Here is a 21,951-nt window from a genome sequence, read left to right on the forward strand (position 1 = left end):
AAATTCCGGAAAAAATCATACATGACTGTAGAGAGTCACTGTATAAGTTATCGGTGGCTGTGGAATAAATTACTTCAAAAATAAACATTGATTGTCTTGTGGTTTTCTGGTCAGGACTTTGCTAGCAGCTTAGCTGAGAGGTTCCAGCTCCTGGCCCCGCGTGAAGTTCAGGCAGGATGTGGGTGGGCTGAGTCTTGGAAGGGGCTCCTTCTGCGTGGGGTCGCACGTGGCTGGCGAGTTGGTTCTGGTTGTGAGAGGCCTCAGTGGGCCTTTCCGTGGGCCGCTGAGTGCCTCAGAGCATGGCGGCCGGCTTCCGTCAGAGCGACATCCTGAGAGACAACACGGAAGCGGAAGCGGCAGCGGCCCAGCTTCCCCACACTCCGTCACTTCCTCCACTTCCTGTGGGGTGCGAGGGAAGCGCCAAGTCTGGCCTTCGTTCAAGATGGGGAGACATGGGCTCCTTCTTCTGAGGCAAGAGAGGGTGAAGGGTTTGTATACATCTTACAACCGCTGCTTTCATTGAAATATAGAGATGTATTGAAATACAGAGGTGAGGTTATGTCCTGGTGAAAGATGACAGGTGATTTTCTTTTTTTACTCTTTTCTGTTTTTTCCAAAATTTGAACACTAAAAATATTTAATGTGTATTAACATTTTTAGAATTTAAAAATATTTATTCTACAATAAAAATATTTCAACTTTGTAATGAAATATAATGAAATATGTATTTTACTATATTAAACTACATGTTACTTATGTATTTTGTATTATACATAATATGTACTTTAATGTATAATTATATATTTCATTTAATTATATATATTATACTATATTATATATGGGCTTCCCTGGTAGAACAGCTGGTAAAGAATCTGCCTGCAATGCGGAGACCCCAGTTCTATTCCTGGGTTAAGAAGATCCCCCGGAGAAGGGAATGTCTATCCACTCCAGTATTCTTGGGCTTCCCTGGTCCACCTGCAATGCAGGAGACCTGGGTTCAATCCCTGTGTTAGGAAGATCCCCTGGAGAAGGGAACGGCTACCCACTCCAGTATTCTGGCCTGGAGAATTCCACAGACGGTATAGTCCATAGATTCGCAAAGAGTCCGAGGCGACTGAGAAACTTTCACTTTCACATATGTAATTATATAAATTGCATTTTTATATAACATATGACATTATTAGGTATAACATAATGAGAAATAATATACACATATATTAGGGGCAGAATTATTAATATTTGAGAATACATCAGAAAATGTTCTTAGTCCTTTAAGATACTAATTAATTTACTTATCACTACAATAACTCTATGAAGTAGGTACTATTTTTATCCCTATTTTTGAAGGTAATAATAAAGCACAATTGGTAAATATGTCTGGGAAGGAGCTATAGTTCTTTTCACATCTTGAGTTCTGTGCATAAAACTTTTGACATGTAGTGAGGTTTATAAAGCATCTCGCAAAACTCAATGCAGTGTCCAACATCTGATGATGTCATCTGATTCTGCTTTCTGTTTTTTTAAGGCTGCCTCCTGTCTTTTCCTTTGTGGAATAATGAAGTGTTCAGATGTGCAGTGGGGATGGTGGTAATTACCATCAGCCCAATATGAAGAAGTCCTAGAATTGCCCCAAAGGCAATTGAGAAAGCTTTACCATGCTTATAAAGGCTCCCTGACCAGGTCTAGTCTTTCAGAGGTTAAACATATTGAAATTCACAAAAGGATTTATAATCATTTATTTCTCTAAACTGACAGAATAATTAAAAAACAACAGTGCTGTGTTAGATAGGAATCCCCGCTTCCTCTTGTCATGTCAACTACTAAATGAAACATCCTTGATTTTCCTGTTCTCTGAGTGTAATACCAATGCCACTTGATTGGCATCTAATCCTCAGGAAGAGATAGATAATTTATTCATTTGACATACACTTCCTTAAGCTCTAGCATGTGCCTGGTACCGTGCTAGGCACTGGATATGCAGAGGAAATGAGACAGTCTTGGTCCCTTCCCTCATGGAGCTTATTATAGTCAGACAAAATATTGATAGAGATTATTAACCAGACAGAATAAGTGTGAATAAGATGAACAACCCTCAGCTATTCAGGCAATCCAGAACATATCAGATACACTATCTGAGGCTGATAGAATGTTGTTTGACTTGTGCTCAAGTTGTAGAATACAAGATTAGAATTCTGCCCTGTTTTTATGTTATTTTCTTTGTGTTTTAATAATCATACCCTCTTTACACTTCTTTCTTGATGATGAGGAAGCATTTTTATCAGTATGTGAAAATCTTATATTTTAATGTTCAGAGGAGAATTCATAATATGATATATAGTATAATCTAAGCTGTGTAAAAAACCACACCAAAATATCTAAAATTGTTATACTGAGGTGAGACTACTTGTCATGATGGTTCACTTTTCTTCCTTAGAGTTCTGTTTAGCTGCTAGGTCACATCTGACTCTTGCGACCCCATGGACTGTAGCCCGCCAGGCTCCTCTGTCCGTGAGATTTCCCAGGCAAGAACGCTGGAAGGGATAGCCTTTCCCTTCTCCAGGGAATCTTCCCAACCCGGGGATTGAACCCATGTCTCCTGCATCACAGGCGTTCTCCTTACCAACTGAGCTGCCAGGGAAGCCCTCTCTTCCCCGTTGTTCTCTGTATTAAAATTTTTTTGTTTTAAAGGAGGCCTGTAGACTTGATGTACTTTTTAGTAAACTGTGTTGTTGGGTAGATTCCAGGTAACACACTGTAGTTTTTGTCTCTTTCGAGGAAAGGATTTTGGTTGGGAAATGTCTGTGATAGAATTATTTCCTACATTCATGTGTGACTCCAAGGAGACAGTAGGGCAAATCAATGGCAAAGTGAACACTGCACTGAATTAAAATAGGAATAGGAAACAGAAGTCGGCCAACACAAAGGTGATTGCAAAGAGGCGAGAGAGGGTGATGGGACGCGAGAGAAGCAGGCTCCGTGTTTGACATATCGGAAGATCATGGTGTGAGTTCAGAGAGTGGTCATGATATGGAGAGAAGTTTGGACAGGGAGCTTAATAAATAAGTAATGGCCACCGAGGGTTTCGACAGTTTCATATTTAAAGAGATATTTATGAACTATTGCAGGACTTGGAGCGGCTCTCTGCTCCTCTCTTCCCCTCTCATTACAGCCGAAGGGAAGAAACGAGGTCTAAAGAAAAATGCAGACACTCTCAGAACCACATCCGACCTGTTCATTAAAAGTGCATGTAAGAGTTAGCACAAGGTTATAAGAAAAAGTTCATTTTTTTTAATCTCTGCCTCCAGTAACTGCTTCAGAAAAGTATCCCAAACGGGTTGCAGCTAAATGCCATGTGTCCTGACACAGAGAGGTTTTGATTCGGAAGCTGTGTGAGGCATTTTGAAGAGGAGGGCACACATGCCCATGCCCCAGACCTGTCTCTGCGTCAGGATTTCAGAGCTGTTTGTGAAAGAGACGAAGTGTAAATGCAGAATGCTGCTGTTACCGTATTTGCATGTTTTGCTTCACTTTGTTTATTTTTAAATTAAGCCTTGTTGGCGGCCACCCTGTGGATTATTGCAGTGCACCGTTGTTCACTCTTTCTGCATCCATGTGTTTTCTGAGGGTTCCCAGAGTGCAATCTGTAGACATACATGAGAATCTGGGATTGTGAACGCAGACGGATGTGTATATGCACATTTGTGTGTGAAATGGGATTATATATATATAGAGCATACATTTAAGAGTATGAATCTTAAAGTCAGAGAGAATTGATCTCAGTTTCACTATCCTTAAAATCAAGCAGAGTTCCCCTCCACCCTGGATTGCTGTCAGGATTAAATGACTTAGGACATGTAAATAATTTAGGATGTTAGCTGGCACCTTGTAGGCATTCAATGCACAGTATCCATGAATACAGTTGGCTTCATATAGACGTGCATCAATACAAACAGTTGCTAATAACCTTGAAAACTGTGGTAAGATCTGCATTTTAAGTGTACGCTCTCCATCTGCATTCTAATTCCAAAATGAGCAGTTGGCTTGTCAATATTTATATTGACATCCCCACCACCACCCACCCCGCCCCCCCACCCCCCGCCAAATTTTCTTCAACCCATTTTATAGGATGAGTGTTCTCACTCTCGTTTTTGTGACACACAGTTCACATTCCATGTTGGGGAAGGCAAGCAGAGTCCAGAAGGAAGGTGACTCTTTTGCTCAGACCTGACAACCTTTCTCTGATCCCTTAAGGAGGGCAGAACTTGCCTAACACAGGTGTGCAAACATCCATCTGGGCCCCCAGCCTGCTGCAGCAGACGCATTGCCATCCCTCTTCTCGGGCGTTCGAGGCACTTGTATTTCATGATCAGTTATCAGCAGACAGGTGTCTTAGAAAAGTGCCTTGGCTTGAAATTGTCTGTTCCATCATCCTGTCCATGGAAGAGTACACAAAAAGATTGTTGAAGGGGCACACACGCGCTTCTCTAAGTAAATTAGGTTCTCTTTGAAAGGTGTTTTCAGTCTTTCCCATGACAGGTGTGACTCCCCAAAGACACAGAGTCCTCAGAGACAAGTGAGTTCATTCAGTGATAGATGTGGGTCACCCTCTGGGCGTCTGCTGGACCACCTAGGCGTGAGATGTCCCAAGAGTCCACGTGCAGTAGAGTGAGGCCTGCGAGCGCAGGCCTGCCCGCCAGGTTGGCCTGAAAGGATCAGGCAGAACCGCAGTGAGAAAATCAGGATGCTTTTCTTCCAATGGCAGCTTTTTAAAAATTTTGCTCATTTAATTCATTTTTGACTGTGCTGGGTCTTCACTGCTGTGCCGGCTTCTCTCCAGTTGCAACAAACAGGGTCTGCTCTCCAGATGCGGTCTGTGTTCTTCTCGGTGCGGTGGCCCCTTTTGCAGAGCGCAGGCTCTGGGTGCGCGGGCTTCCGCAGTCTCAGTTCCCAGGATCCGGAGCACAGGCTCAGTAGGTGTGGTACACACACTCAGTTGCTCCACGGCACACGGGATCCTCTCGAACTGTGTCTACTGCACTGGCAGGCGGATTCTTCACCACTGGGCCACCAGCAAAGCCCCCTAATGATAGTTTTAAAGGCAAATTGTTTTGTCTACAGAATCTAAGCATGATAAAATATGACTTGAACCCCTGGAGAGACTTCTAGGATAAATCAACTCCCATTGGTAGTCAGCTATAAGTTTTTAGTTCAGTTCAGCCGCTCAGTCGTGTCCGACTCTTTGCGACCTCATGGACTGCAGCACACTAGGCCTCCCTGTCCATCACCAATTCCCAGAGTTTACTCAAACTCATGTCCATCAAGTAGCTGATGCCATCCAACCATCTTATCGTCTGCCGTCCCCTTCTCCTCCTGCCTTCACTCTTTCCCAGCATCAGGGTCTTTTCCAGTGAGTCTGTTCTTCACATCAGGTAGCCAGATTATTGGCGTTTCAGCTTCAGCATCAGTCCTTCCAATGAATATTTCCTTTAGGATGGACTGGTTGGATCTCCTTGCAGTCCAAGGGACTCTCAAGAGTGTGTTCCAACACCACAGTTCAAAAGCGTCGATTCTTCGATGCTTAGCTTTCTTTATAGTCCAACTCTCACATCCATACATGACTACTGAAAAAGCACAGCATTGACTAGATGGACCTTTAGAAAAGTTTTCAATCTACATGCAAAATCAATTCAATATATGCAGTGAAAAGGCTCACTTTCAACATGAGAAGGTCTTAATAGGGGCAAAGATACTGGTAGAGGCCCCAGACAATCAATTTGTACAGGACTAACTCCAGCATTTATGTTAGGATTGTATACAAAAATTTTATTTGCTATCTATGTGTGAATGAATACGAGAACATGGGTTCAAATAATGATAATGATTTCTTGAACAAAAGGAAGAAAAAGAAATTCTTAGAAGGAAGGCTTTGACCAACGACAGAGCCTGCAGAATTAGGCCATGTTTGAATAATTGAACAAAGAGATTTTACTATTAGTTGAGAGAAACGGATAAGACAGAGGTGGTGTTTAAGAGTAAGAGATTAATGTGTGTAAAGAATAGGAGGGTGCATGTACTGATCCCTTACTGTGTGTTACATGGTAGGGGTACATGTTACGGTATTTAATAAGTAAATAGCTGATCTCATCTGATGGTCACAAATCCCATCACCTGTGTGCAGAGCAGGAAATGAAACACAAGATCTAAGGCAGCTCAAGTTCACATCCTGAATGGAAAGCTTCCTAGCTGCATTATCCTGGGCGTTGGTTAACCCTCACTTTTTGCTCAGAAAAGAAGTGCCTGCAGCCCGTAGACGTTAGGAGATCACATCAAATGACGCTTGTAAAGCGTGTAGCATGGCCTGTAAGTAGTCCTCGGTGAAAGTTAACGGGGATGAAATAACCACCAGTTTTACAGATGAGGAGACGGAGGCTTGGGAAGTTGGGGAACTTGCTGAAGACTACACTACATCCTAGAGGAAATCAACCCTGAGTATTCATTGGAAGGCCTGATGCTGAAGCTGAAGCTCCAGTACTTTGGCTACATGACGCGAAGAGTTGACTCATTGGAGAAGACCCTAATGCTGGGAAAGATTGAAGGCAGGAGGAGAAGGGGATGACAGAGGATGAGATGGTTAGATAGCATCACCGACTCAATGGACATGAGTTTGAGCAAGCTCCAGGAGGTGGTGATGGGCAGGGAGGCCTGGCGTGCTGCAGTCCATGGGGTCGCAGAGAGCCGGACATGGCTGAGCGACTGAACAATGATAAACACACAGCTAATAAGCGCCAGAGCCAGAACATGAACTCAGGCCTGGGTCGCGTCAAAGCCTGTATATGCAGCCTTACATCACGAGGGGCTGATGGGAGAAGAGGGAAGGGTGACCAGTCCTCTGCGTTCATCTTTTGGGACAGGCCAGCCCGAGTGTGGACCTGCTCCAGCAGCCAGGGGGTTAACGCCCCGGGAACATGCAGACCGGAGGGCAGTGAAGCCTCACGAGACCAGTTCTGAAACTTTAAAATCTAAGTTACCTGTACTCCTGGGCTTATTACAGATTCCTTTGTCTTTGACATCAGAGCCAGATTAACTTGCAGACTCTGAAACCCGCAACTGGTACAATGAGATTCTACAGCTTGAAGAACAAAAACAGCTGCCCTTCTGTACTGGAAACTTCCAGTTAAGTATTACTTGAGGCCCCATCAGTACTCCTAAGTAGAAATTTTAGGGTATCCCTTATACAGTCTTCACTGAGCCTATACTCTGCCTCCCATGACCACGTGGATTGTTCCTGAGTCCTGGGAGGAAAATAGTCATTTCACAGATTGACTTTTGCTTCAAAAGCCAGTTGAAGAGAGAAAGAGTGGGTCAGAGAGGCTGAAAACCAACCTCAGGCCCCAGCGGCTGCTGTTCCTGGTGCTTCCACATGGTGTCACTGTTGAGAACAGGCCCCACCCACCTGCTTGGCTTTGCCCACCCCTGCAGGGAGCCGTCTAAGCTGCTGGAATCTCAGCTTTGACCAGAGTGATGTTCTAGCCTTAGAGGCCCTCTTGCATTTCACTTCTGTGCTCACCAGCTTCAGGATGTGACATCTGCCTAGCCTTAGTCTCAAGCTCTGCCCTGGGCAGTTGTCTCCAACAGATCTCTGGGGACGGATACTGATTCTGGGTCCCCAGCCAGGATGCCCCTCTTTCTCAGCGAGCCCCCTTTTGTGGCCTGTAAAGAGATCTTAAGAACACCTCAGTGAATCATAGAGGGTCTTAAAATAATGAGTAAAACCAAAGGAAAAATTCAGGAACCTTTTCTTTGCATCAGACACCTTGTCCCCTGCTTGCCGTTGCCTCTCTATCTCTGACGATAAAGTAGCTACTGGCCTTTCTTGGCATGGTTGAACGATGTCCCCGCCCCCAGTAACTCTTCCCAGAGTGAAGAAAATCTGCGGGTTCCCCTCTGCGACTCCACAGACAGAGTTGCAGCTTTTCAGGCCGGAAAAAAATGAAGGCATCACCACACTGTCACTTCTCTACACGACTGCTCATCTTTTCCAAACCAGAAGTCAGTGTCCAGAACATAACAAATAGGACTTAGTATCTGACACCTTTGAGCGTTGAAAGCAGAACCGCACAGGCATAAGGAAGGGGGTTTGCTTGTCAAGTCTGTGTGACCCGAGCCACTGATAGCTTAACTGGGAAGGAATAGAAATGTTGTGACTCTTCCCCAAAGCCATCCAGGGACTGGATTCACAACCCATCGCTGGTGAGGTGTGCTTACCTTACAGTCCATCGTGAAATGCTGAATCAGTTACTCAAATACTATTTTAGTGGCCTTTATTTTCACCCTGCTTTTAATCTAGCTGCTAAACAAAAGAAGAAAAAATCTACAACATACAACGTGTTACCTACACAGGGCGCCCTAGCAGAGACTCGAGGGATAGTGTGAGAGAGAGATCTGAGGATGGGGCGTGGAGGCCGGAGGTAGAGCAGGGGCTGGGTAGACCAGTGTTTCTCAGTCAAGGGTGACTTTGTCTCCTAGGGTGCCCCTGGCAATGTCTGGAGACATTTTTGGTTGTTACAGGGGGGACAGAGGAGGTTGCTACTGACATGACATCGTAGCTCAGGGCCCAGGGAGGCTCCTAAACATCGTCTGATGTACAAGAAAGACCCCAGTTATCCATCCCAAGTTGTCGGTAGTGTTGTGATTGGATCCCGGCTAAGAACTGGGAGGTGTATTCTAGTCATGTGACAGAAGTACTTTTTTTTAAACCAAGAAATCGCCGGAGGAGAAGACCCTCAGAAACAGCGTAGTTTGTTCAAACCGACTATCCTGTGGCTGAGCACAGCTGTTGACATCTGGGAGGGTCTGGGATGGTTTTTCGAAAGAGGCTGAAGTCAAGTTGGGTACAGAGAGACTCAGTCGCTTGGGCTGTGAGGGCCAGGTGGTGAAAGAAAGCCGCAGAGCTGACCTGGTCTAAGCTGGGGGGATGGTGGTAAAGCCAGGAGGGCCGCTGCCTCTTGAGCTCTGGCTCATGGCTGTGAGGCGCAGTAGACAAGGTTGCTAAATATCCCAAGTTGTAAAGGAAAACCTGCCTCCTGAAATTTCATATCCTGGCAGATACTTTAATCATTTTTAGTGCTGTACTGTTTAAGGAAAAAAAAACTACAGGCAAAATTTTGGCCAGCAGAGCTTCAATTTGCAATATCTGGGTCAAAGATACATGGAACTGACTCATTTTCTCACCTGTTGAGCAAAGAGTTTGGACAACAGGCTCTCTGTTTAAGTCCAGTGCTGCCTACCGCAGCAGTAGAGACCAGATCTCCCAGGTCCTCCTAGGTTAGAGGTCATCGATGGGCCACGGTTCTAAGTGAGGGAGTGTCTTTCCTTCCGCATGCACACAACTCTCTGCGTCTTTCTCTGCACCTTCTCAGCCCAGTAGTCAATTCCCGATGCGCCATTGCCAAGACTCACTTCAACAAGATGGAAGGAAAAGACAAAAATTCTCCTTAATCCCGGTTGATATGTGACTTTGCTTAGCACTTTGAATATTATTAAGTGTTTGAATTTCTTCCTGTGTCTTTTTCACCGAGATGACTGTCTTTCTGTTTCGCTGACAGCCTCTGCAGGACCAAATTGACAGCTCTTTAAAGGCATCTGACGAAAAGCAGCATTAATTAAGTCATTGCCGGACTGTAATTGTGTTAAGAAGTAAAAATCTAATATGAGAAAAGGTTAGTGAGTCCTCTCTTGTGTCAGATTTTCTACTCCCTATGAATATTAATGTTCTTAATGAAGACAATCTTTGCCTCATCAAGCCGTTGTTCTGCATTCAGGTGCCAAATCCCTGTGCCATTGATTTGTTTTTAAAGAACAAATATGTCAGGAGAGAGTGACTGTCCTGTTTCTTATCAACATCAGGGAGGGTGCTTTTGTATTCCTGGAAAGAGTTTACAGATTTTGTGTGCGTGTGCAAGCTCTTGCAGAGAGAGGCAGATGATGACGTGCAGGCGGTGTAAACGGGTTACAGTAATTTAATATTAGTGCTGCGTTTGATCGCATCGCTTCCTTTTCTGCATGTGTGAGAAATAGTCACAGATTAGTGTGGTTGCAATCAGCAGTTTTCATGATAAAATAGAAATTCTCTCCAGAAAAGGAGAGGCCTGTGGTTCGAGCCTTGAAATGAGCTCCATGAGCAAATCTGCTCCTTCTTGGCTGGTGGCCCTCCTCCCCTGATGGGGCAGATGATGTGATGCTGATGAAGGATCTCTTAAATATGCGGGGGTCCCCGGAGGAATTCAGCCGCACGGAGGGGTGCCACGTGCCTTCCTTCTCTGTCTGTGTCTCCATCTACCTTGATCTCTCTCGTTATTTACTCCCACCTCTGACAAAGATGAAAACTCTCTTCTCCAGAATTCTTAGCCAACAAGTGGTTTTGTTGTTGTTCAGTCGCTAAGTGATGTCTGACTCTTTGCGACCCCATGGACGGCAGCACGCCAGACTTGCCTGTCCTTCACCATCTCCCAGAGTTTGCTCAAGTTGATGTCTGATGAGTCAGTGCAACCATTTACGTATTGTATCACTTCAGTTCCTCTGTCCTTGAAAGTCCAGGGTATCCTGCTCCTGTGAATAAGGTCAGCATTGTCAATATATTTGCTGATGAGATCCTGATTGTGAGTCAGTAAATTGAATTGTGTACCTCACTGATTAGGACCTGTTAACAGAACCTAGTTGGGCTGATGATAATAGGGAAGCCCCAGAAGAGTGAGTCAGTTTGCAAGGTGTGGCTTCCGTGCACAAGTCCAAGCTGACGTGGTCTTCCTGTGATGGCTCCAGGCTCCCCCCGACTTTCCACTCAGCATCCCTAGTGTGGCCTTTGTCTTCACAGACCAAGCTGGAGGACAAATGTCCTGCAGTCACGTTCATAGTGGTGTGTGGGTAGCTTCCCATTTCCCAAGAAAAGAGGGGGCCCACATGTACTGTGATCACACAATTCACCTCTATTATTTTATTTAATTTTTTTGTTACTATGTCATGTATCACTGTCTATCTTGGTTTCTATTGCTATATGCAAATTATCACAAACTTTGTAGCTTACAAGAACATAAATGAATTATCTCACAGTAACGTGTCAAGAGTCAGGGAATGGGTTAGCTGGGTCCTCTGCCCAGGGTCTCACCAGGCTGAAATCAGCTGTAGGTGGAGGCTGTGATGGTCATCTGAGTCCTCTTCTGAGCTCACTGGCTGTTGGGACAGTTCCTTCCCTCGTAGCAGTAGGACTGACCTGCTCTTTTTATTGCTGGTTGTTGACCAGAAGCTGCTCTCGCCTCCTAAAGGTATGTATCTTCTTACCACGTGGCCCCATGCTCACAGCGTGGCAGTCCACTTTCTTCCAGGCCAGCAGCCTCCTCTCCCTGAAGCTTCATCCTCTTTTAAAGGCTCCTCATTAAATCAGACCCACCCTGGCTAATATCTATTTGATTAATTCCAAGTGAAGTAATCAGTAGCCCATTGCAGAAAGGGCATCCCATCATATTCCCAGGTTCTACCGATACTCAAGGAGAGGGGCGCATACAGAGGGTGTAGCACCAGGGGCTGAGAATCTTGGGGGTCGTTGTAGAACCCTGCCAACCATGCTTCACCTCTTTACAAATGTGGATATTGAGGCTTAGAAAGACTAAGGACCTTATCCAGGTTTGCAAGCAGAGTAGTCAAGGGCTGTGGCTATGTCTTTATGATGCCAGAGCCCATGATTATTTTCCTGGTAAGGATATACTGTGCGTTGTCAGTATACGTAGAAGTGCTAACCACCCCCTTTGATTTTGCACAATGTCTTTTAATCAAGTGTCTATCAGATGTAAAATGTTCATCAGTTCATTCAAGAAGTCTTTTATTTGCTGAGCACCCAGTAGGAGAGACTGTGACATGTGGTGATGTAGAAAGTGGTTAAAAGGCACTGGATCTGTCTGGATCTAGAAAGCCAGGGTTTGAATTGAACTCTGTCGTATATTAAGTATATGACCCTCTGCGATTTACTTAACCTCAGTTTATTTGGTTGGTAAAATGGGTATGCTAATAGTGGAACTTTGTTTAGAGAGATTTTGAGATGTACAGCTCGTAATCAACATTTGTCATTATTATGAAACATTTGTGTTCATATGGTCTGGTTTTGATTGCAAACTTTTGGAATTAAGGAGTGGGGTCTGGAAGCCTTTCTGTTGTACCATCAAGGCTGTCCTCAAACAGCAAGAGTTATCAAAAATTAATCCTCCTTACAGAGGATGCCGATAGTACCCTTCTGCCATGAGGCAGATTTTCCCCATCTTCACACACACGCTTGGGCATTTGGAATAGAGGGAAAAAACGGCACACTTTAGTAGTTCTCTCCAAACATGGTGCCGGCTGCTAGGGAGAATCAAGCTGGCTCCAGGCTCCTCCTCGGCTGCCAGACCGTGGGAGTGAGAGAGAATGTCAAAGCTGGCAGTTGACAAACAATGAGATGGTTCCAAAATGAGAAGGATTGGCCTCAGCAACATCCTTCACAAATGTTTTTCTCAGTTTTTAATGAAGGAGAAAGGGAAAAAAAAAATTCCACAAATTCTACCAAGATATTCTGGAGCACTAGGGTCACAATTTGCAAATGTTTCAAGTCTAGGAATATACCAACTTTTAGTGGAGAAGAAAAAAATGTCTACATATGCGTCATACGTGTAATTAAAGAATTCTCCTTTTAAGTCAAAATGAACAATAAGAACAGTACTGAGTCTCCTCTGACACATTCACTCAGTTCTCTTCCCTTCCCCTAAAGAAACCACCATTATGAGTGAAATATGGCTTTCTAATCATTTTTATCTCTAAATAAATTGTACCTGTGTTATTTTCCCTGAGAAAATGCATTTAATTGTTTCATTATTTATACCCAGAACGTATAGAATCGCTTGGCGTTCTTTTTACTTTTATATAAAAGTATCATGTATACATGCTTTGCCACTTGCTTTTTTCCTTCAACTGCCTTTCTGAGGCCTCCCCATGTCAATACCTATTGATCTTGCTCATTCCTTTTGACCTGCTAAACATCCTCCATTTCATTTATCCATTCCCATGCTGACGGAGTAGATTGTTTCCAACTTTTCAGCATCGTCAACAGGGCTGCAGTAAACATCTCTTTGGGAAGACAAAGCCAGGGTCCTGCCGGTCACACTCCCCTTTGCTCACGTGGTGTCAGGATGTTGTCTCTTGAAGTGTTTCCATTTCTGTTACTGTTATATCTTCTCCCAGATTGACCACTTGATAGCAGATTCAGTTGATAGCAGATCATTCCTTTAGATATTACACATGAACAGGATGTCAGGCTTGGAACGCGATGCTGGGGATGTCATACCCAGTAAGCCAGGACCACCCCCGCCCTCAAGCAGCTCAAGGAATAAATTCTATGAGACCGACAAGGGTCTCTGATGGTACATGGTAGGGCGTGTAACCCAGATAGTGGAGGTGAGTGTTAGAGAACATTCCCAGGAAGAGGGTGATCAGTTTGATTCAACCGTTAGGAATCATATTTGAAAAGACCCAGTCCTTCCTTTGAATCTTAGCAGGCGCAGTGTGTGGATGGTGATGTGAGCTGTGTTTATTCCGGACTGCGCTGGGCCTCGGGTGGCGTGCGGGCTTCCTTGCGCTGTGGTGAGCGGGCCTGCCCTCTGGCTGTGGCTCAGGCCCCTCCTGCTGCCGATCCCAGGCTCTGGGCACGCGGGTTTCAGAAGCTGTGGTGCACAGGCTTGGTTGCTCTGCGGCATGTGGGATCCTCCCAGGTCAGGGATCAAACCCTTTATGATGAAAAATCATTGTCAGTTTTCAGCTCCCAGTTTTCTGTCCTAACCCTCGGGCCTCACTTTTCATCTCTCAGGTTTTAAGACTGTAACCTATTACTCTTCACTAATTACTTCTACAGTCCATGGGGTCGCAAAGAGTTGGACACAGCTGAGCACACACACACACACAGAGGGAAAGAAATGTGGCAGAAACCCCATGGACACCAGCAAAGGCTAATGGGGAGCTGAGACGTCTCCTCATGCGCCTGTAATGAGGTAGCCCACATCCCCCACCTGACTGGGGTCAGAGGAGACCCCAGGAGAGTCAGGACTTCACCACAGTCCACCAGTAACTATCCACCCCTTTCCCCCAGGGGTTTCAGTGAGGACCAGTGGGGAGCTAGAACTCCAACCCCCCAGCAGTAACAGGGAGCCCCAGCTCCCACTTTCTGGGCTCAGCAGAAGCTGAGAAGGGAACCTGGACTTTCACTTGGAGGTAGGAGGAAAGGAGCTACCAAAGCACATTGCCGTGAGGTATCCTTGTGATGCTAGAAATGTTCCCTGCTTACCTGCGTCAGTATCAGTATCTGAGCGGTAGAACTGGGCTGTAGTTCCGCAAGATGCTGCCATTGGGAGAAACTGGGCTGCGGGCACCCGAGAGTCCTCTGTGTCATTTTTTGCAGCTATGTGTGAGTCTGCAGTTAACTCAAACTAAAAGGTTTAATTGAGAGAGTAGCACTGAAACGTATACAGTACCACATGTAAAACAGGTAGCCAGTGGGGATTCGCCGTCTGACGCAGGAGCGCAAACCTGGTGCTCTGTGACGACCTACAGGGCCAGGGTGGGTGGGAGGGGAGGAGGCTTCCAGAGGGAGGGACTTGTGTGTACCTGCGGCTGATCCGTGTTGATGTGTGGCAGAGACCAGCACAATATTGTACAGCTATTATCCTCCAATTAAACCTAAGTAAATAATAAACAAGAAATTACCCCCAAAATTAAAAAATGAAATATGTTGTTTTCTGGTCTTCACTCATCGTCCATTTTCACATTCATTTATTTATTCACAAAGGCATTTAGCAAGAACTCAACTAGGTGCCAGGCAGGAGGATCCTAAAAGGTGTAGTTTCATTTTCTGCCCCCAAGGATTTTTTATCTCTATAGGAGAAACCCATATGTAGAACAATAGTAAAGAGAAAAAAAAATCTTCCTCAAAATAAAAATGGATTATTTGGAGGCTCCATATTTTATCACCACAGTCAATTAGTAAGGATAAAATGGTAAAAAAAAAAAATAAGACTTTATAAAATACAATAAGACTTTCATTAAGTTTCTACCCAGTATAACTCTAGGGATTTGCTCCAGTGAGTCATAACCACCCACCAGTCATGGGGCAAAACCATCCATACGCTGGATAATTGGGACATATTTGCATCTTGTGTTTATATTACTTAAAATCTCCGTAAGCATCATCATCATTTTTCATCTTGAAGTTGTTTAAACCACACGTCTTTCAAGGTTTCAGACTGCGCTGGCTCATCTCACAAGGCCCCGCTTCTGTTTCTTCTCGTTCTGACCCAAACTGTGAAGGTCAGCCACTTGGCACTCTGGTCACCACCGTCTCCCCTCAGTGCTGGGCCGCCCAGCAGCTCCCGCAGAACTGCAGGCCCTCCAGGGTGGCTGCAATGGGAGGTCAGCCCAGGGGAAGGGACTCTATGGGAAGCCTCTCCCGGGGAAAGTCCACTTCCATCTCATCTTTGTCTTCTCTCCCTGTTGCCTCTGCAGTTTCCGCAGCTCACGGCAGTTCTTGCCTTGGAAACTTCGTGTCCCTTCTCTCATGTGGGAACTATTTTTACAGTGGTTTTTGAGTCTGTGTGGTTGCCAGATTTAACGTAATGTAGACCAGTGTTTCCCAAATTCAGTTTTGCACATTGGTGACAGTCTGTGACAAAGTTTTTACAGATCTTCAATGAAATAAAGGAAATAAGAAAAACACAGTGTACATTTTACAAGCCAGATGTATTCAGTGGAAAGGGTGGTCCCTGATAGAGACCTTGTTTTTCCTATTTTAGAGAGTGTTCAAAATAACTTCTCTTCTATGCAGAGGCATTTACGCTGATGGTGATTACATTTCGCTTTTTATTGATCCTACCTTGCAAAGGCAAAAGCTGCTCTCCTTTCCACCCCCTTCCCCATCTCTGTGGATGGCCTCCCCTTCCTTCTCAGAAACTTATTTGTGATCAAAAACAATTAGCAAAAATAGTAGAGATTATGAATATACATTTTTTTTAAAGGCAAGAAAATATGAAAGTAAAGTTTTCTGAAGTTCCATGGAGAACTAGGAAAGGCTCACATACTGTGCCCTGACTCTTGGAAAGTCACAGAGCACATTTGCATTTATAGACTCTGAAAAGTATTGCTGCAAAGACACTTTTAACTTTGCGCACTATTGAATTTTCTTAATTAATTCAACCATAGTATCCATATTTTTCCTGTGTACAGTATGAATTTGGCCCACAGGGTGCATTTGGAAAAGCGCTGCCATAAATGAAGTATGATATATTTGGGTGGAAAAAGCAGTGGGAGGCAGAAATTTGGATACGCTTAGTCAGACAAACTCTTATGAAAGCAATGCATTCGGAAGAGGTGTATTTGCAAGTGAAAAAGGATTGGTTTGGCTGCAGGAAGTGGACAAAGGCAAAGATAAAATTAATCTGTATGAGCAGCGGCAAACAGACATGCCAGATGGTTCCAGACAGCCCACCTGAATGTGTGAAATAGACAAGGATCATATTGGAGAGTGGTGGGGAGTGTGGTAAGACAACAGGCCGCGGCCCACCCCAGGGAGGCGGCATCCTTTAAGGAGGTGGGCGTGCTGTGTGGGGCAGGTCTTCCAGGCTGTGAAGGGAAGCCAGGTCCAAACTTCTCATGAAAATCTCTTTTTAAAAAAGCAAAATGTGAGATGTATATGTGTGTGTGTATATATATATATATATATAATGTGCATATACATATACAGTTATGAATACTTATGCATATATATACATATATATATATATACACTTATGGATTGCTAGTTTAAAGTCTATGATTCATCCTTTGCTAGGGAAATTGTTGATGAAATCATTGATATATAATAATAAGTATAATAAAACAAGAAGCATTTCAACAATTACACTGATGTTTGGAATATAAAGCATCCTATGTAATCATGAAGCTTTAGTCTCAGTACCATTTAGGCAAAGATGGCAGTGTTGTGAATCTCCCTTCCCGGGAAGGGACGCTCGGCCTTTTCCTCTTTCACTGGAAGCCAGAAGCTGCCTGGCACACGCTCTCCTTCCGTCTCTCTGGTCGCGGGCTCACCTCCCGAGTCCTCCCTGCGAAGACGCGTCACCCTCTGTGCACCTGCTCTGGCCCCTGCCGCCTGTGGAGCAAGAGCTGTGGGCAGACAGGCCGGTTTGGCGCAGGCTTTGCGAGCAGCAGAGGGGGAGTTCCGAGGTTCCTTATCAGGGTGATCCATCCGGCGTGTGGGGGTCACAGCACGTGGACTGCGTGTGTGCCAGAGAGTTTTTAAAACGACCGCCGAAATATCACCCCAACTCCAAAGAGGGCGCACAGCTCTCAACCTGGGATCAAATTAAGCAGTTTTTAAAAAGTCATGCCCCTCGTTGCGAAAGTTAATCTCCAGAATGTTATTCGTAAGTATTTACATTGTCATTTTTTAACTGGTCCCCACCTAGGTGGATGTGAAAGTACACACCGGGTGATTTGAATTCAAAGGCTGGTTGTGGAATATTTGATGTTGTTGCTCTTTAGTTGCTGAGTCGTGTCTGACTCTTCTGCGGCCCCACAGACTGCAGCCCACCAGGCTCCTCTGTCCATGAGATTTCCCAGGCAAGAACACTGTAGTGTGTTTAGCATTTCCTCGTCAAGGGGATCTTCCCGACCCAAGGATCAAACCCGTGTCTCCTGCACTGGCAGGCAGATTCTTTACCTCTGAGCCATCAGAGAGCTTTCTAAATATCCATTTTGGGGAATATCTGTTTTGAAAGTTCCCAAAGGAAGAGGAGGGTGTTTTCAGTGTCTCCAGTCCTTCTCAGCTGATGGGGATTTTGTTCACTAGCTCCATCCACCCAGCCGTCCTGGGGCCTCTGGGGAAAGGCTGGAGACAGTTCAGATGGTCATGTCTGGAGGAGGATGCTACCGTTATCCAAGGGGGTGCTGGAAACCGGAGGTGCTGTTGAACATCCTGCAGTGTACGGGACAGCCTGCCAGCAGAGGCTTCTCTGGCCCCAAGTGTGGGCAGTGCAGTGGGAGTGCTCTGGCACGTGCCAAGTGGAGGGGCTGCTGCTTCGGGTTAAGATCATAGATGCAGACGTGGTGGATTACCTTTGAAGCTGGCGTAGGGGGATGTTCCTTGCACTGCCATCCTTCTTAGGTTGGCTGGTGCCCTACAGAACCACTGTCTCATTTCAGGCTGGAACCAGTCTTGGTCTAAGTGCCCTGCAGGAAATTGGTTTGGTGAGATAAATGTACAGAGATTACCTGGGCCACCACTTCCTATCACTGCTTCTCCATGCGTGTGGGGACCAGTGATGTTCTCTTGAAGGAAAACTATGTTCTGAAATCTATCATTTCAAAGATTTCATTTTAAATGAAGTCCTAAAAACATGGTGCAGACACAAAATGTCTTATTCCTGTTCTAACTGTCGACTGAGATTCACTAGGTCAGACAGACCTAGGGAGAAAGGAACAGCAGGGCACAGGCAAAAGTGTGGCCCTTGCCTTCGTGGGTCTTATGGTTTAGACCAGGGGTTGGCACACCTTTTTTTAGAAAGGGCCAGATAGTAAATGTTTTAGACTTAAGGGCCATGCGATCTCTGTCTCAACTACTCAGCTCTACCTTTGTAGCTAGAGTGTAGCCGTTGGACGTCACGTAAACAAATGGGCGTGTCTTCATCCTTGTAAACCTTCCTTTGCAAAAAACAGACCACTGGCTTGATCTGTGCCAGAAGCTGTGGCCGCCTGACCTTTGGTCTACATGAGTGGGGTAGACATTATTCAGATAAATACTTGATTCATCATATTTTTCCAACTTTCTATTCTCCTGTCTTCTTGCGTGGTAATTCCACTATTATTCTCAGGTCTCAGTTTGAATGTCACCTTCCCAGAGAACCTGTCCCCAAAAGCGGGGGGCGCAGGGGGGTCAAGCTGTCTGCTTGGTTACTACAGACTATCATGTGAAGTGACTACAAGCATCAATAGCTAACTGACTAGTATTTTGTGCCAGGTATTCTAACCATTTATGTAACATTTCATGAAAAATTAATATTATTACCCATTTTATGGGTGAGAAAAGGACTGAAAAGAAAAATCAGTAACTGGCCTGAGGTTACTAATGAGTCTGGAGTGCAACCCAGGAAATCCAATTCCTGCTCTTAAACACGGTCCTAATGCTGCTTCCGCGATACATCTCGTCAACAATATAAAAATGAAAAAAAAAAAAGAAAAAACCCAAACCTGAATATTTTTAAAAGGTCTATTGGCTTTATCACATTGTTCTAGTGTGGTAGGAAGTGGAGCCTAGTAAAAGCTAGTAAAATTTCAAATTTGAATTTCCTCCTTCAGATTGATTTTGGGCAGCTAGAATCCTGGATCTCCTCATGCCTAGGTGAAACTGGGTTAGTGGTCTTCAAGCCGTGGGGAGGGAGAGTTGACCCCTCCTGCATGGGGTTGGAAGGATCCCTCACCTGGTGTTAGTGGCTCAGTGGCGTCTGACTCGTTGTGACCCCATGGACTATAGCCCACCAGGCTCCTCGGTCCATGGAATTCTGTAGGACAGAATACTAGAGTGGGTAGCCGTTCCCTTCTCCAGGGGATCTTCCCAAGCCCAGGGATAGAACTTGGGCCTCCTGCGTTACAGGCAGATTCTTTGCCATCTGAGGCACCAGGGAAGCCCCAGGAGCTGCCAAGTGAGAGAAGGGGTGACAGCAGGCAGCCTTGAGCTCCAGCGAGGGGAGCGGAAGGCAGAGGAAGGCTCACGGGGTCAGGGAGTAGGACACCGGTGTCGCCCAACGTGGCCGATCAGGGCCAGACAGTGATATCATGAGGGGCTCGTGGCACCGGGAGGAGGTGACCCCCTGAGTGTCCTCCAGAGAGGCCCTCTGGTTGAGCCCTAAAGTTACCACATCCTGTTTTGGTGCTCATGACCTGTTCAGTACGTGCTCACTCAGCGTGGGGCACCATGCTAGGTGTTTGACAGCATTATCTCACTGTTCTCACAACACATCTCCTATCATCACCCCCATTTTCTGGATGAGGAAACTGAGGTTTGGAGGGGTTAAATAATTTTTCCAAAGTCACATGGGGGAACCAGGCATGGAATTCAGGCAGACTGGCTCAGCTTTCACACTTGAAGTGACTGCGCCTAGTGCAGCCCCAGCCTGGTCCCGTCCCCATTTTGTAGAAAACCAGGCTTAGAGAAGGACAGTGACTTCTCTGAAATGTGAACCTGGATTTGTGCCCAGATCTTTCTGATGGAGAAGCCATGTTTTCATCACCTTAAGAAAGTAGCTGATCTGGTTTTATTGGCTTGAGAAGGGGAGGGGAGGAGATAGATCTTGTATAGATCCAACAAGACTCAAAGACTGTAGATCTGGCCAGAGAGGTGGAGGAAAGGGAAGGTTTCCCTGCTGAGTGCCTGGTATTGTGGACATTCCAATTCACGGTGATAAAGAAAACAAATTGAGCAGTTTGGAGAATTAAGGTAATTTTATTAGTAGTATTATTCATCATAAATAATCTCAAGGAGGCATTTTCCTCCCCCATAACTAGCTACTGACTTCTGGGAGGTCATCCTTCTAATCACAGGTCATATACAGTACTTCAAGCCGAAGGGCATAGTATTTGATCACAAACTCTGACCTCTAGTCTTGAAGGCATATGCTCTGAATTTTAAAAGCCTGCCTCCAGAAATATTTAAAGCCAACCGTTTCATTAAGTAAGTCCCAAATATCCAGACAGTATGACTGGGATAATATGGAATTATTTATAAAGATGACTTGTTCTCAACAGCTTATTGTGCTAAGGAGATGGAAAGCCCACCTCCTCTCCTCACTCACTAACTGTGATTAGAACCAATATATTTCAGAAGTATCAGAGAGGGATAAAAGGTATGCTGGATTGGGGGTCACAGCTCCCCTGTGGGCCATACCGATTAGGTGATGGGTCTCTTGGTTGCTTTTATGTGAGATAAAGCTTTTGGATAGGCTATAGGACATTCTTGCCTCATGACTGCTGAATTCTTGGATTTAAAACTGCCTTGCTTCATCTTGTATAACTGAAATCTCTTTTATTTGGGGCTGCTTAATTATCATTTTTTGGATGTAATCTTTTATCTAATGATAAAAAAAATAATGCTTATGTGGGTCAGCATAGAATCCACTTTATTTTCCAAACCAAGAATTCTTTTTAATTTTTACCTTGAAACTAGAAGGTTTGATGAATCATGCTTTGCACTGATCTTGGAATGAAAACGATTCTTGTACATTTATTGGCTTTCTAAGCCTTGGAAGGTCTGGCCCCTCCTAACCTATCTAACTTTATCCCACCCCTCCTCTCTTGTTATTTCCAGATTCCAGCCCCATGGCCTTCTTCTATTTCTTTGAGTCAGCAAAACTCCTTCCTGTGTGTTTTTTTTGTGGGGGCGGGTATATGCTGGAACACTCTTCCTGTCTGCTTCATCCTGATCTATCCCAAGTAATCCTTTCAGTGATGGCCTAATGTTACCTCTTCCAGGAAGCCCTCTCTGACATCTCCCTTCTCCTCAAAGTTGGATCATTTTCTCCTGCTACATATCATCACTGCGCTAATTTCTTCTCCTCCATAGAATTAATGTTAATCAAAGTTAAGTAGCATTTGTGTTATGATTTATGAGTGTTTATTTTTCCAACAGGTTATAAGTTCCCTGTACTCTGCTGTGCTGTGTTTAGTCGCTCAGTCGTGTCTGACTCTTTGGACCCCGTGGACTGTAGCCCACCAGGCTCCTCTGTCCATGGGATTCTCCAGGCAAGAACACTGGAGTGGGCTGCCGTGGCCTCCTCCAGGGACACATTTGTTATGGATATGTTATCCGTGGTATCTCAGTGCCCATAACAATGCTTG

The sequence above is a fragment of the Cervus elaphus genome, chromosome 23 (assembly GCF_910594005.1).
Source record: "Cervus elaphus chromosome 23, mCerEla1.1, whole genome shotgun sequence".
Classification (NCBI taxonomy): domain Eukaryota; kingdom Metazoa; phylum Chordata; class Mammalia; order Artiodactyla; family Cervidae; genus Cervus; species Cervus elaphus.